The following is a 12,008-nucleotide window of genomic DNA, read 5'->3' as shown; positions in this document are numbered from 1 at the left end:
CCAGATCTCTAATAGTGCTTACCAACTCAAGATGATTGCAACATCACAGACTCCTCGCTGAATGAGTTCACCGTGCGAATAACATTTATCCCGTCACAGCGTGTCACCTTCACCGCCAGTGCTTGCAAGCGTATCCCTGGCAGCTGAGTGAAATAAATGTGTGTGTCCGTCAGTGCCTTTATTAGACTGGGGTTCTCTCCCTCCTGATCATCCCAATTTTTAGCAAGAATTTCCTCTCTGCACCCTCCCTATTCCCACGCTCACTGTGAATATTTCATTCATTGAGTCAAAATTAGTTTCTTCCAGGAAAGAGCTTTTGCTTCGTCAGATTCAGTGCCATTAGTATCCTGTGACGTTAATTTGAATACCTCTTCTTTGAATCAAATGCTTTATATGTATATACGTGTGTGTGTGTGTGAGAGAGAAAGAGACAGTGAGAGAGAGAAAGAGAGAAATCTTGTTAAAAATTGTGTTCAAATTGCAGTGACTTCGCCACGTTCCCTGTGACCCTGTCTGTATGTGCATACTCTTCCTATGCCAAATTCCTGACGCTCTCCAGAGATGACACGGTCCACATTCTCCTCATCCATCCCCTGCTTCTGTCTCCCACCACTGCCGATAACGCTGGTGATTTACGGGCTAGGAAAGAGGAAAGAACCTTAATTGCAAAATGGGTTTTTGAGCTTCCTTGACTGACTTCATAACTTACACAGGCAAAAAGCTGCAGCCTCAGTTTTTTGTTTGTTTGTTTTCTATTAGTTTTGAATTGCCCAACTTCAGATAATGCTCTTTTTCAAAGAGGCTTCTTGAGATGACAGGAAGGCTGTGAACCCTGGAGCCAGTGAAGGCGGGGTTGAATCCCAACTCAAACAGCTGTTTCTGTAAGACGTTACATTGCAGTCTCTCTGAGCTTTAGTTTTTGCGTCTGTAACGTGGAGATGCTCATAGTCCTAGCATCCTTGTGAGAACGGAATAAAGTGGCTGACTCTGTTGAGACAACAAGGACCTCTCCTCCTCCTGTTTCCTCTTCCTTCACCTCCTTCTCCTCTTGCTACATTATTCCTGACCTTTATTTGGTTAAAAAAAAAATCCATCAGCCTGTATTTTGGCATCTCTGTGATTTCTTCTTTAAAAGTGAGAGCCATGACTAACCAAGTCCAGTCTCTAACAAGACAGCATCTTACCAGGAGTGCCCGCTCGGGTTATTAGCTGTTGGTGAAATGTCTGTTTCCCGGAAAGACTCAGACACATTTCTGAAGGTTCTTGGTGATTATGCACACTGCATTAGAGAGCAACCCAGCGTTTCCCCAATGTTATGGCTTAAAAGGTTCAAAGTGGGAAAATATTGATTCCACAAAAAGTATGTACATTTGAAAACAGCACCTACTGTGAAGACAGCTTAGATACATATTTTATGCTCAATATGTGCAGTAAAGGCATCTTTTTTTATGCACAGCTATTAAGAGTTGAAAAAGTTCTTGGGATGGGGGTATTGCTCAGTGGTAGAGTGTGTGCTTAGCATCCACAAGGTCCTGGGTTCAATTCCCAGTACCCCCTCCGGATAAATAAGCCTAATTACACCTCCCCTCCCCCCAAGAAAAACTAAAAAAAAATTTAAATAATACCTAAATTTCACTGAGATAGAATTTAACGATCTTGCAAACTCAGATGCCTTTAGGACCAAGCCAGAAAAATAAATCTGCAGAGGAGAAAGGGCAGATGGTATTCTGATAGGGAGCCGGGGAATCATGAATGAGGGGAACCAGGCTTGGCTCTGCAGGCATTCTTGTTTAAAATGTTACAAATAAAATGTAGCTTGCATCTGAGTGAGGTGATAAGCTTAGAACCTCAGGTCCTCATTGACGTATCTTATCAAAAGTCAACTTTCATGAGGTTAAAGGGATGTAATCTTTCTTTTGCTTATCTGTCCTCCTAAAGAGATAGGACATGTGTTGGAGGGTTGCTTTTTTGAGGCTTTTTGAGATGGTCTATCACACCAGGCTGACATTTTTTATTGAAAGGATTCTCTTGCAGTTGCCACAGATTCATCATGCAGTGTATCCTTTTATAACAGTTATTCACGTCTTAGTCATTCTTCAGATTACCTTGAGAAAATTGGTTGGATTGTATCATCAGGACTGGAGCTAGCATCTGACTTTGAGCAGTGCATTCACATTATGTAAGCTACTGAGAGCAACGTGTACTGTTACTGTTACATGTCACATCCCGTTAAGCATTTTACATGCATTACCTTACATTGACCTTCGCAACACCCCTGTGAAATAGGTATTTTTATTATCTGTATTTTACTGATGAATAGTCTTGCTTTCTTGTGACAGGTACGCTCAGTCAGTGGTAATGGTCCAAAAGGATCATGATCGTAAAGTATCCATGGCTGCGTATTCCCAAGTGGGGGTGTTATGGGTCTGGGATGGAGACCAGTTGGTGGAGATGTGGAAGCAGCAGTTTCTCCGTGGGCCGGGCACAGGGCCGTTTGGGGGGCTACTGTTACAAGTCAGAAATGACATACCCGGAACTGACAGGAGGTTATGATCCGTTAATGGGGGGTAGCACCTAGAATGTGGACTAGGTCAGGAGGCATTGGAAAGAATTGGGTTCTCTGAGTTCAAATAGAGGAGAACTTCGAAGACATAAGAGAAGGGCGGTCAGTGAGGTTGTCCTTTGGCCTCTGCTAGGTTCAACGCTGACTGGCTCAGCGTGACTGCGGCCATCCTTAACAGGCGAAGAGTAGGGCGGGCAACTCATTCATTCAGCAAATATGTGTTTGATGTCTGCTGCATGTCAGGTATAGTTCTCAATTCTGAGAATACATAGGAGAATAAAGGAGCAACGAAACCCTGACTTTGGGGGAGGGGGTAGCTCAGTGGTAGAGTGCATGCTTAAGATGCTCAAAGTCCTGGGTTCAATCCCCAGGACCTCCTCTAAAAATAAAGCTAATTACCTCCTCTACCCCCACCCCAAATAAAGAAATATATATATATATAATTTGAAAAGCTCCTGACTGTGAATGGCAGTTCTATACAAGTAGGGAGATATAGCTAGTAAGTGTAATAAATGAGGAATACTATGGAGAAAAACAAAGCAAAACACAGGAATGGTCAGGTAAGGAGGACTGAGAGTGGTGGTGGCTGTTTGCTCCATGATTTTATTATTTTTTTAATTCTAATTGTTTATTGACGTATAGTCAGTCTACAATGTTGTGTCAATCCCTGGTATCCAGCATCATGTTTCAATCATACATATACATACATATATTCCTTTTCAGATTCTTTTTCATGACAGGTTACTCCAAGAGATTGAATAGAGTTCCCTGTGCTGTGCAGTAGGACCTTGTTGTTTATCTATTTTATGTGTAGTAGTTAGTATCTGCAAATCTCGAGCTCCCAATTTATCTCTTCCCACCCCTTTCCCTTCCTGGTAACCACAAGTTTGTTTTCTAGGTCTGTGAGTCTGTTTCTGTTTTGTAAATAAGTTCATCTGTGCCATTTTTTTTAGATTCCACATAATTGACATCATATGGGATTTTTCTTTCTCTTTCTGGCTGACTTCACTGAGAATGATGATCTCCAGGTCCATCCGTATTGCTGCAATGGCATTATTTTATTATTTTTAATCACTGAGCAGTATTCCATTGTATAAAATATACCACAGCTTCTTTATCCAGCCATCTGTCGTTGGACGTTTAGATTGTTTCCATGTCTTGGCTATCATATATAGTAATGTTATGAACATTGTGGTGCATGTATGTTTTCCAAGTAGGGTTCCCTTCAGATACATGCCCAGAATATTTTAAATTGGGTGCTCAGCGTAGGCCTGGTTAAGACAGTGATGTTGGAATCAAGGTTTGAGGAAAGAAGGAATGAGCTAGGTGTCCATTTGCGGGCGGAGCACATGAGGCATAGGATGAGCTTCAGGGCAGGAACAGCCCTTCTCGTGTGTGAGAGGGACAGTAAGGATGCCAGGCACAGAAAGCAAAGGGGAGGTGAGTAGGTGAGTTCAGAGGGGCACCATGGAGGCCAGACCACGGAGGTCCTCGTGGACTGTTTTAAGGACTTTGGCTTACGCTCTGTGTAAAATGGGGAGCCACTGGGGAATTTTGGGCAAAAGAATGACATGATTGATTTGAAGTATGCTGTATTTTGAAAGCAGCCCTCTGGCTGCAGTCTTGGACATTGACTGTCTGGGTTCAAGAACAGGCATTTCAGAGCCTATTAAAATAATTCAAATGTGAGCTGATACTGATCGCCAGGGTGGTAGTAGCAGTGATGGTCTGATCTGGGGTACATTTTGAAGGCAGTAAAATGTGGGCTGTGAAGTAAGTGGAAGAATATAAAATCACTGCAACACTGCTGGCCTGAGCCACCGGGGTGATGGCCTCGTCCTTTGAAGGTGGCCTCAGAGTCATCAGAGATGGAGTCAGGAAGCGGGCAGAGACCCGGGCACAGAGACCTTTAGGTTGTCACTTTGACCGCAGCCCTGAGATGGTTGACGGGTGACCCCAGCCACCAAGACCTACGCACCTGTCTGAATAGAGCCTAGGGTTCACACTGGACTCTACATACAGATCGGCTGGACTTGGAGGTAACCCTGACCCTCAGGGCAGAGGTGAGGGATAGCCTTGGAAGTACCTGGCAAAGATTCAGACACGAAGGAGGAGCTAAACAGAGAGTGTGTTAAGAAGACTGGCTGATGGGCCAGGACCTGGTAAAGCAGGAAGTTCCACCACCTGCAGACAAGCAGAACCTCCCGCCCCCATTTGCCAGTCATGTGACAGAAGACCAGAACTTGGGAAAGGGTCCCTTGGGACGTCAGCTTTCTTCAGAGCTCACTTTGGATCATAAGTTTTGAGGCGTAGGAGGTGTACGGTGGACAGCGTGGCTCTTCAGACAACAGGGGATGCGGAGGGAGTAGAGTGGGGCCGGGAAAAGGAAGGCAGGGAGAGACTGAGATCCAGTTGTGAAGGTCCTTCAGTCCAGGTTTGCAGATAAAGACGGTGAAAGTCACGAGGTGTTTCTGAGTAAGTCAGTGATACCACCACCTTGGATGCTGGACAGATTAACATTTTGTCAGTTAGTGCAAACATAGAGGGAAATACAAAACAGGTCATAACATAAACTGGGTAATACTCACCTACGGCTAACAGAAACCTGGGGCTCACTGAATTCAGTACAAAGCAAGACGTCTTCCCGAAGTGAGAATATACCTTTAATTTCCTGCTGGAAGAGAAAACTCAACCTGTGTCTTAAGGTGATTTGGTGGAGGGGTGGGGGGTCTTAAAGCTACTTTTAAAATGTCTTAATTATCTGATTTTAAGTCAATAAAATTTATTTCTGTGCAAAAGTTTCAAGTATATGCACGTAGTTTAATGTTATATATACTTACGGAAGCCCTGCTGTGCTCAAGACACTCTGTTCGGTCGTACAAGTGGGAAGAGAAACGCTTCAAGTGGTTTAGAGTCTGATGTTTGGGGGAGGTGTTAAAAGATTCCTGGGAGATGTATAGATAAGATGTTGGGGGCGTCTGGACACTATGTGCTGACCTATGTACTACAAAGGGTCTGGATTTTTTTTTCCCACCTGTTTCCTCTTTAAGCATCAGAGTGTTATAGAGATACTTGCTGAAGTTTCAAAGTAGAAACATTTTGAGGTAGATACATAAAACATTTATAGGCAAACCAGTTTGACAAATATATGTGATAAAGGTTTATTTTTTCTGACCACTGGTACATAGATTCCTTATGGAAAATATGGGAAAGCAGACAGGAAGGGGTTAAGGAAATAAAATTTAGACACTGTCTTCCTTGTAAGAGAAACACAGATATAGAGAAAACCATATGCACGTGTGTGTGCGCGCGCGCGTGCATTTTAATACCTTATATCCATCTCTGAAATGGAATGTTCCTATGTGAAATACTTGAGATCATCCTGGTGATTATGTATAAAAATGTGCCTCCTGCTTTTTCCACTTGGAATTTTTCCCATAATAAAATACCTGATGTCCTGGGCTGATAAGCCAGGGCATAAAACAGGGGCGGGGGGAGCCACCTGCTCTGGGTGCAGGTAATAAGGAAGTTCACTGTCTCTCGGGAATTTGAAGACAATGATCAGACTGAGTGAAGCGCAGCCTGCTTTTTATGACACCACGTGCTGGCGACTGTCAGTTAAGTCACACCAGTGATAATGTTTTTGTTCTCACCAGGGTAGCCCCTGCTGAGGGCAGGGCGGATCCCTGCTCCCTCCACCTGTCCCCTCCCCTCCTCCCACCCCTTGGCACACCAGCCCTGCTGATCTAAGTGTCAGGTTCATATTCTTTTAGAAACAAAGAAAGCCTCATAACTGTTTTTACATGATTATTAGCTACTCAATAATTACCCTTGAAGCAGAAAAATCAGTAAGTATCCTTTTTTTCCCCCCCACAAACCAAAACTTTCCACTGGGCTGTATTAATGTCTTATTAATCATCACCTATCAATTTCCCCTCCAAGAATTCAAGCACATATTTTGAACAAGTAAATAAATGTGAAAATGGAGAAACACTGCCATTTGGCTAAATATCAATCCAATACGGGCTACTGGAAAATCCATAACTGCGAAAAAAAAATTCAGTATCTGAGTCATCCCGTGTAGTCATGATCAAGCCTGCTGTAATTTGAAAACAGTTACCAAAAATAAAAGGAAAAAGAAAAAAAAAAAGAATCTAGGGTTTGTAACCAGGTAGTGTTTTTACAAATGAGCAAGTTGGAAATTGAGAAAGTCCAAAAAGCCATCACCCCCATGAGCAGTAACTCTCAGGACAGAGAGAAAGCATTCAGGCATCTTGATTTCCATCCCCGGACTCTTGGATCATGTCCGTTCCTTCTCTACTGGGAAGGACTATGTTTGTTAATGACATTAATCATATCTGGCGTTTATTGACTGGGACGCACCAGGCAGTGTTCTAAGCTCTTCTTATGTACTAATATTTGTATTCACAACAGCTCTCTGAGATCGATAGCTTCTGTTACCTCCTTGCAGAGGTGAAGAGAACAGGTTAAATAATTATACTAGGATTTAGAGTAGGAAAAGCAGTTGCCTGTGCTGGACCCGAGGCAGCGCACCCAGACGGAGCACTTAACCATCGGTGAGGTCAGTATGGCCTCCCATAGACCTTCCCTGCTGTCCCCGGGCAAACCGCTGAATTCTCACCACGCTTTTGTGCAGGTCCTGTTACACTGGGGTCCTCACGATCTGCCTGATGGTAGAGTGCAGGACAAGCCCGGTGTATGTGGGGCTCCTGTTGCAGGAGGCTCCACCTGCATCCTTACCTCTCTGCTTCCTCTCCTTCCGACGCCCCCGCCCGGCACCTGATGCTGCGGAGTCATTGAACTGCCATCGTCTGGGTCTTCTTCCTTGCCAGCCTCTTCCTTCTTAATTTGGTTATTATTAACATGGTTATTCCCCTCCTTGGATCATCTTGTCCCAAATTCTTTGCCTCCCATTCATCTTTAAAAATCTATGTTCAATTTTACTTGTTAGGTTGGGCTCTGATCAGTTCCTTTGCTGGTTTCTGATAAGTCGCCCCTATAATACTGTCACCTTCGTACTTGTCCTTGGATTTTAGGTGAGATAGTGTCTCCATTCTGTCAAAGGGCCCAGGGATTCTTTTCCCGTTCTCTCTCTCTCTTTTTTCTTTTTAAATTACGTTGTTGGTTTAAAATTGATTTCTAAGAACTTCTATGTCATGTATGAATTCCTTGTCAGATACATGCCTTGCAAATATCTTCTGCGGTTTCCTTTTTCACTCTGACGTTTATTTGAATAAACGGGAGTTCTTAATTTTAACGTAGCCTGCTTTTTTAATCTTTTATTTTAAGGTTAGCTCTTTCGGGTTTTCCTGGAAGAAATATTTGCCTTCCCTAAGATCGAGAAGATGTTCTCCTTTACTAGATTTTAGAAGTTTTTATTTCATTGTTCATATTTGGGTTTGCCAGTCCTTCTGGGACTGATTTATGGGTATGATATGGGGGTCAGGGTCCATTTTAATTTTTTGTAGAAATACTGTCTAGGTGACTCAGCACCGTTTATTGGAAAGATCATCCCTTCCACGCTGTACTGCAGCGCCGCTGATGTTATAACTCAAGTGACCACCTACATGTTAGTGAATTTCTCACTGCGTTTTGTTCCATTGATCAATTTCCTGTCCCTGCTCCAAGACCACACTGTTGTCATTTTTATGGCTGTATAGGGACCATCTCTACTTGGTGGTGTAAGTCCTCTAGAATATTGGCCTTCAATATTGCCTTGGTTGTTCTAAATCCTTTGCTTTTCTGTAGGAATTGTAGAATTCTCTTGTCATTTTCCAAAAAAAAATAAAAATCTGAGCTTTTGACTGGGATTACACTGCATCTGTAGAACTGTTTGAACAGAACTGCACTTTACAATATTGAATCTTCCGTTTCATGAACAAAGAATGTTCTTTCTTTAATTATGATTACTTTCTTTCAGTGAGATTTTGTATTTTCTCTGTGTAGAGCTTTCACGTCATTTGCTATGTTAATGATTATTTGTTCTTTTTTATCCTATTAGAAATGATATTTTAAAAACTTTTTGTTCTGTTTTTTTCTCTTTTGCTAGTACATGGAAATACAATGTAATTTTTTTGTGTTTTGACTTTGGATCCAAAGGCTTGATAAATTCACTTATTAATTCCAATAGTTCACGTATAGCTGATTTGGAGTTTTTTAGCTATTTCATATCTGTAAGTAATGCTAGTTTTCTCTTTTTCAATCCATGTAACTTTTTTTATTTTTTGATTATTTTATTATATGGCTAGGTCTTCCATTACAATGTTGAATATAGCATGAATGTAAACAGTCCTTGCAACTTTTTAACACAAACTATTGCAGTTGTGAAGTTCAGCTGGCTTTTATTATTACTTATTTAAAGATAATGTATCTTTTTATACGTCTGCTCTTAAGACTTTCTTTTCATTTGTCATTTTCAGTGGCTTTAATATAATGTAACTAGGTGAGTTCTTACTTTTCTCTTTTTTTCTCCTTGACATAGGAGTGCTTCTTGAATCTGTGTCTTAATGTCTTTCTGCTGTTTTTGAACTATCTCTGCTAACATCTCTTCAAATGTTGATTCTTCCTATTTAATTTCTGCTCCCCCTAAGCATCCTAATTACAGATAAATATGTATTTTTTTTAATTTAAACACATCCTGTATATATTTCACATTCATTTTTGTGTTTTCCATAATGTTCTCCCTCTGTATTTCATCCTGGATATTTTCCACAGAGGTATCTTTAAGTCACTAATCCTTTCTTTGAGCATTATTTAATATTAAACTCAACTGTTAAATTCTCAGTTTTGGTATTGGTATTTTTCAGCCATATAATTCTTTTCATCTTTTTTTTTTTACATATATAGCTTTTATTAGGTTGAGATTCTTTCAATGTAAAATGGAAAAAGGACAGTCTCTTCAACAAATGAGAAAATGGTATCAACATGCAAAAGATGAAATTGAACCCACCTTACACCATATATAAAAATAGACTAAACATGAACTAAAGACATAACAATTGAGAAACAGCACTGTAAAACTGCTAGAAGAAAATACAGGGGGAAAGAGACTGATCTTGGCAATGATTTCATGGATATGACACCAAAAGCAAAGCCAACAAAAACGAAATAGACAAGGGGGACTCCCTCAAGCCAGAGAGCTTCTGCACAACAAAGGAAACAGTCAACAGACTGACAAAGACAACCTACAGAATGGGAGAAGATATTTGCAAACCGTATGTGTTGTAGGGGGTTAATACCTAAAATATATAAGTAACTCTTAACAACTTAAGAGCAAAATAAACAACTCAACTAAAAATGGGCAAACAACTTTAACATACATTTCTCCAAAGAAGAAACACAAATTGCCAACAGATATATTTATGAAAAGATGCTTAACATCATTAATTGTCAGGAAAATGCAAGTCAAATTTACAAGGAAATATGATACCATATAACCTATTAGAATGACTATTTTAAAAAAGATAAATATTGGCAAGGAAGTGGAGAAATCGAGATCCTTCTGCACTGTTGGTGGGAACGCAGAATGGTGGAGCCACTATAGAAAGCAGTATGGGGGTTCTTCGAAAGAATTGAAAATAGAGTTAACCTATGATCTTCAGCCATACAATTCTTGAATGCCTCAATAATAGATATTTTTAAGTCTGTTTCTGATAATACCAGTATCTGGATCACCTATAAAGTGATTATCTGTGTTTTGTTTTTTGTTTTGTTTTGCTCTTGATGTTTGGTCATTTGGTGCTGTCCTCTCACGTGTCTGGAATTTTTTGATTGAATGCTGAATGTTTAGTACAAAATGTTGCAGAGGTAGTAGTTCCATTAGAGAGGACTTAGTTTTCTTTAGGGTGACAGTTACAGTAAGGGTAGATTAATTTATTCCGTACAGGGATTGAGCTAAAAGGATGACATTTACAGAATAGTGGTCTGTCTCCAGTTTCCACTGACTTCTAGGGTAGCTCTTCTGGGATGTCACTGGAGGTGTCTACAGGAGCCTCTTTTTCGTGGAAGAATCCGAACTCTGGCTTTTATCTTCCTAGTGTGATTGCCAAAGACTTTCTTAAGCTCCTTCCCCTCTGATCAACTTTCTTCTCTTTGGTTTCTCATCCTTTAACTCAGCGAGCAACTGAAGACTTGGCAAACATCTCGAGGGCAGTAACTGCGTAGAATCAGGAGTCCACTCTATTGGGATTCCCTTTTGTCTGTGATTAGGTGTCTTAAAGTCCTTTCTGCCTTGGTGGTGCTGGACTCCAGTTTTTTTTTTTTTTTCCTTCATCCATCTGAAATTGACAGAAGCTCATCACCCCAGCTTACTGACCTGTTCTCAGCGCCTTGCTCTGAACTGGCAAATGTGAGAAAAAAAAAAATGTTAGGTGAGAAGGTGGCAGGAAACAATTGTCTTGCCTCCTTGTTTGTCCTTTATCTATGATCTTGGCTCCACGAATCCTCACCGCCTTCCTTTTTTTTTTTCCCCAGCCCTGACTGTTTCCAGTAAGAAAGTTGATCTAATGCAGGCCATCATAGTCTTGTATTAGAGGAATTTCTTTCATTTAGTTCTGGACAAATTAGAATGATTAAATACCACAAAATCTTCACATGAAGAAGAATCTAAGGAAAAAAAAATTACACATCTTAGATATCTATCAATGGAGTTAAAAATAAAGAATAAGCTATCACTCTTTTAATGCTTAGAAAAAATTATTGAAAAGGTCTGTCTACTATTGAAATATAGATATCGCTCATTCAGTGACTCAGTTAAAGGCTATTTTTATTTTACCCTTATTTTAAGAGTTTCCAACATTTTTATAGATGAGAAGCGTCCTGCATTTTATGTTTCTTCCTCATCCCTTTTCCAACATTTCTCCATGCATTACACACCATCAGACTCATTCCGTCAACCATTATCTTCATCAGGTTGTGTCTCCCTGAGCTACAAGTAATAAAATCGTTGTGTTTAAAATATGACTTAAAAATAGTATACATGTGAGAATACATTTATGTATAGATATTCTGTCTATGTAAGGGGAGGTGTTCATGTTTGCATGTTTTATGTGTACATACTTTTCAGTTCCATATGTTTAAAAATCTTAGAGATCTCCAAGTTCTTATTACACACTTATAAATATTTAACTCTATGGGAAATTTAATAAGGTTTAATTGCTCCTAGGTTTAAGGCCTTAAAAAAAAACCTGTGTGTTTTTTTAAAATGGTATTGTAAATATTATAAATATCACATATGGCAAAATATGATTTAGTAATAAAGTTTACATATAAACTTTTTGTATATAAAACTTTTATGTTTTACCTAATTCAGTTAAAGTTAATTTTTAAACAAAAGTATATAATACCATTATGTATTCAAAACATCAAGATGAAAATGAATAGCCTTAAGTGATAACAAATACAAGAATTTTATAGCATTAAATTC

General features: G+C 40.0%; 1 protein-coding gene across 2 annotated transcripts in view; it reads left to right on the top strand.

The window, feature by feature from the left end:
* Nucleotides 1–12,008, top strand: part of FAM83B (family with sequence similarity 83 member B) — a 70,623-nt gene that overhangs the window by 21,860 nt on the left and 36,755 nt on the right. The gene's annotated exons all lie outside the window — the stretch shown is intronic.

The sequence above is a fragment of the Vicugna pacos genome, chromosome 20 (genome assembly GCF_048564905.1).
Source record: "Vicugna pacos chromosome 20, VicPac4, whole genome shotgun sequence".
Taxonomy (NCBI): domain Eukaryota; kingdom Metazoa; phylum Chordata; class Mammalia; order Artiodactyla; family Camelidae; genus Vicugna; species Vicugna pacos.
Note: the sequence above shows the minus strand (reverse complement) of the source record. Positions and strands in the feature narration are given on the sequence as shown.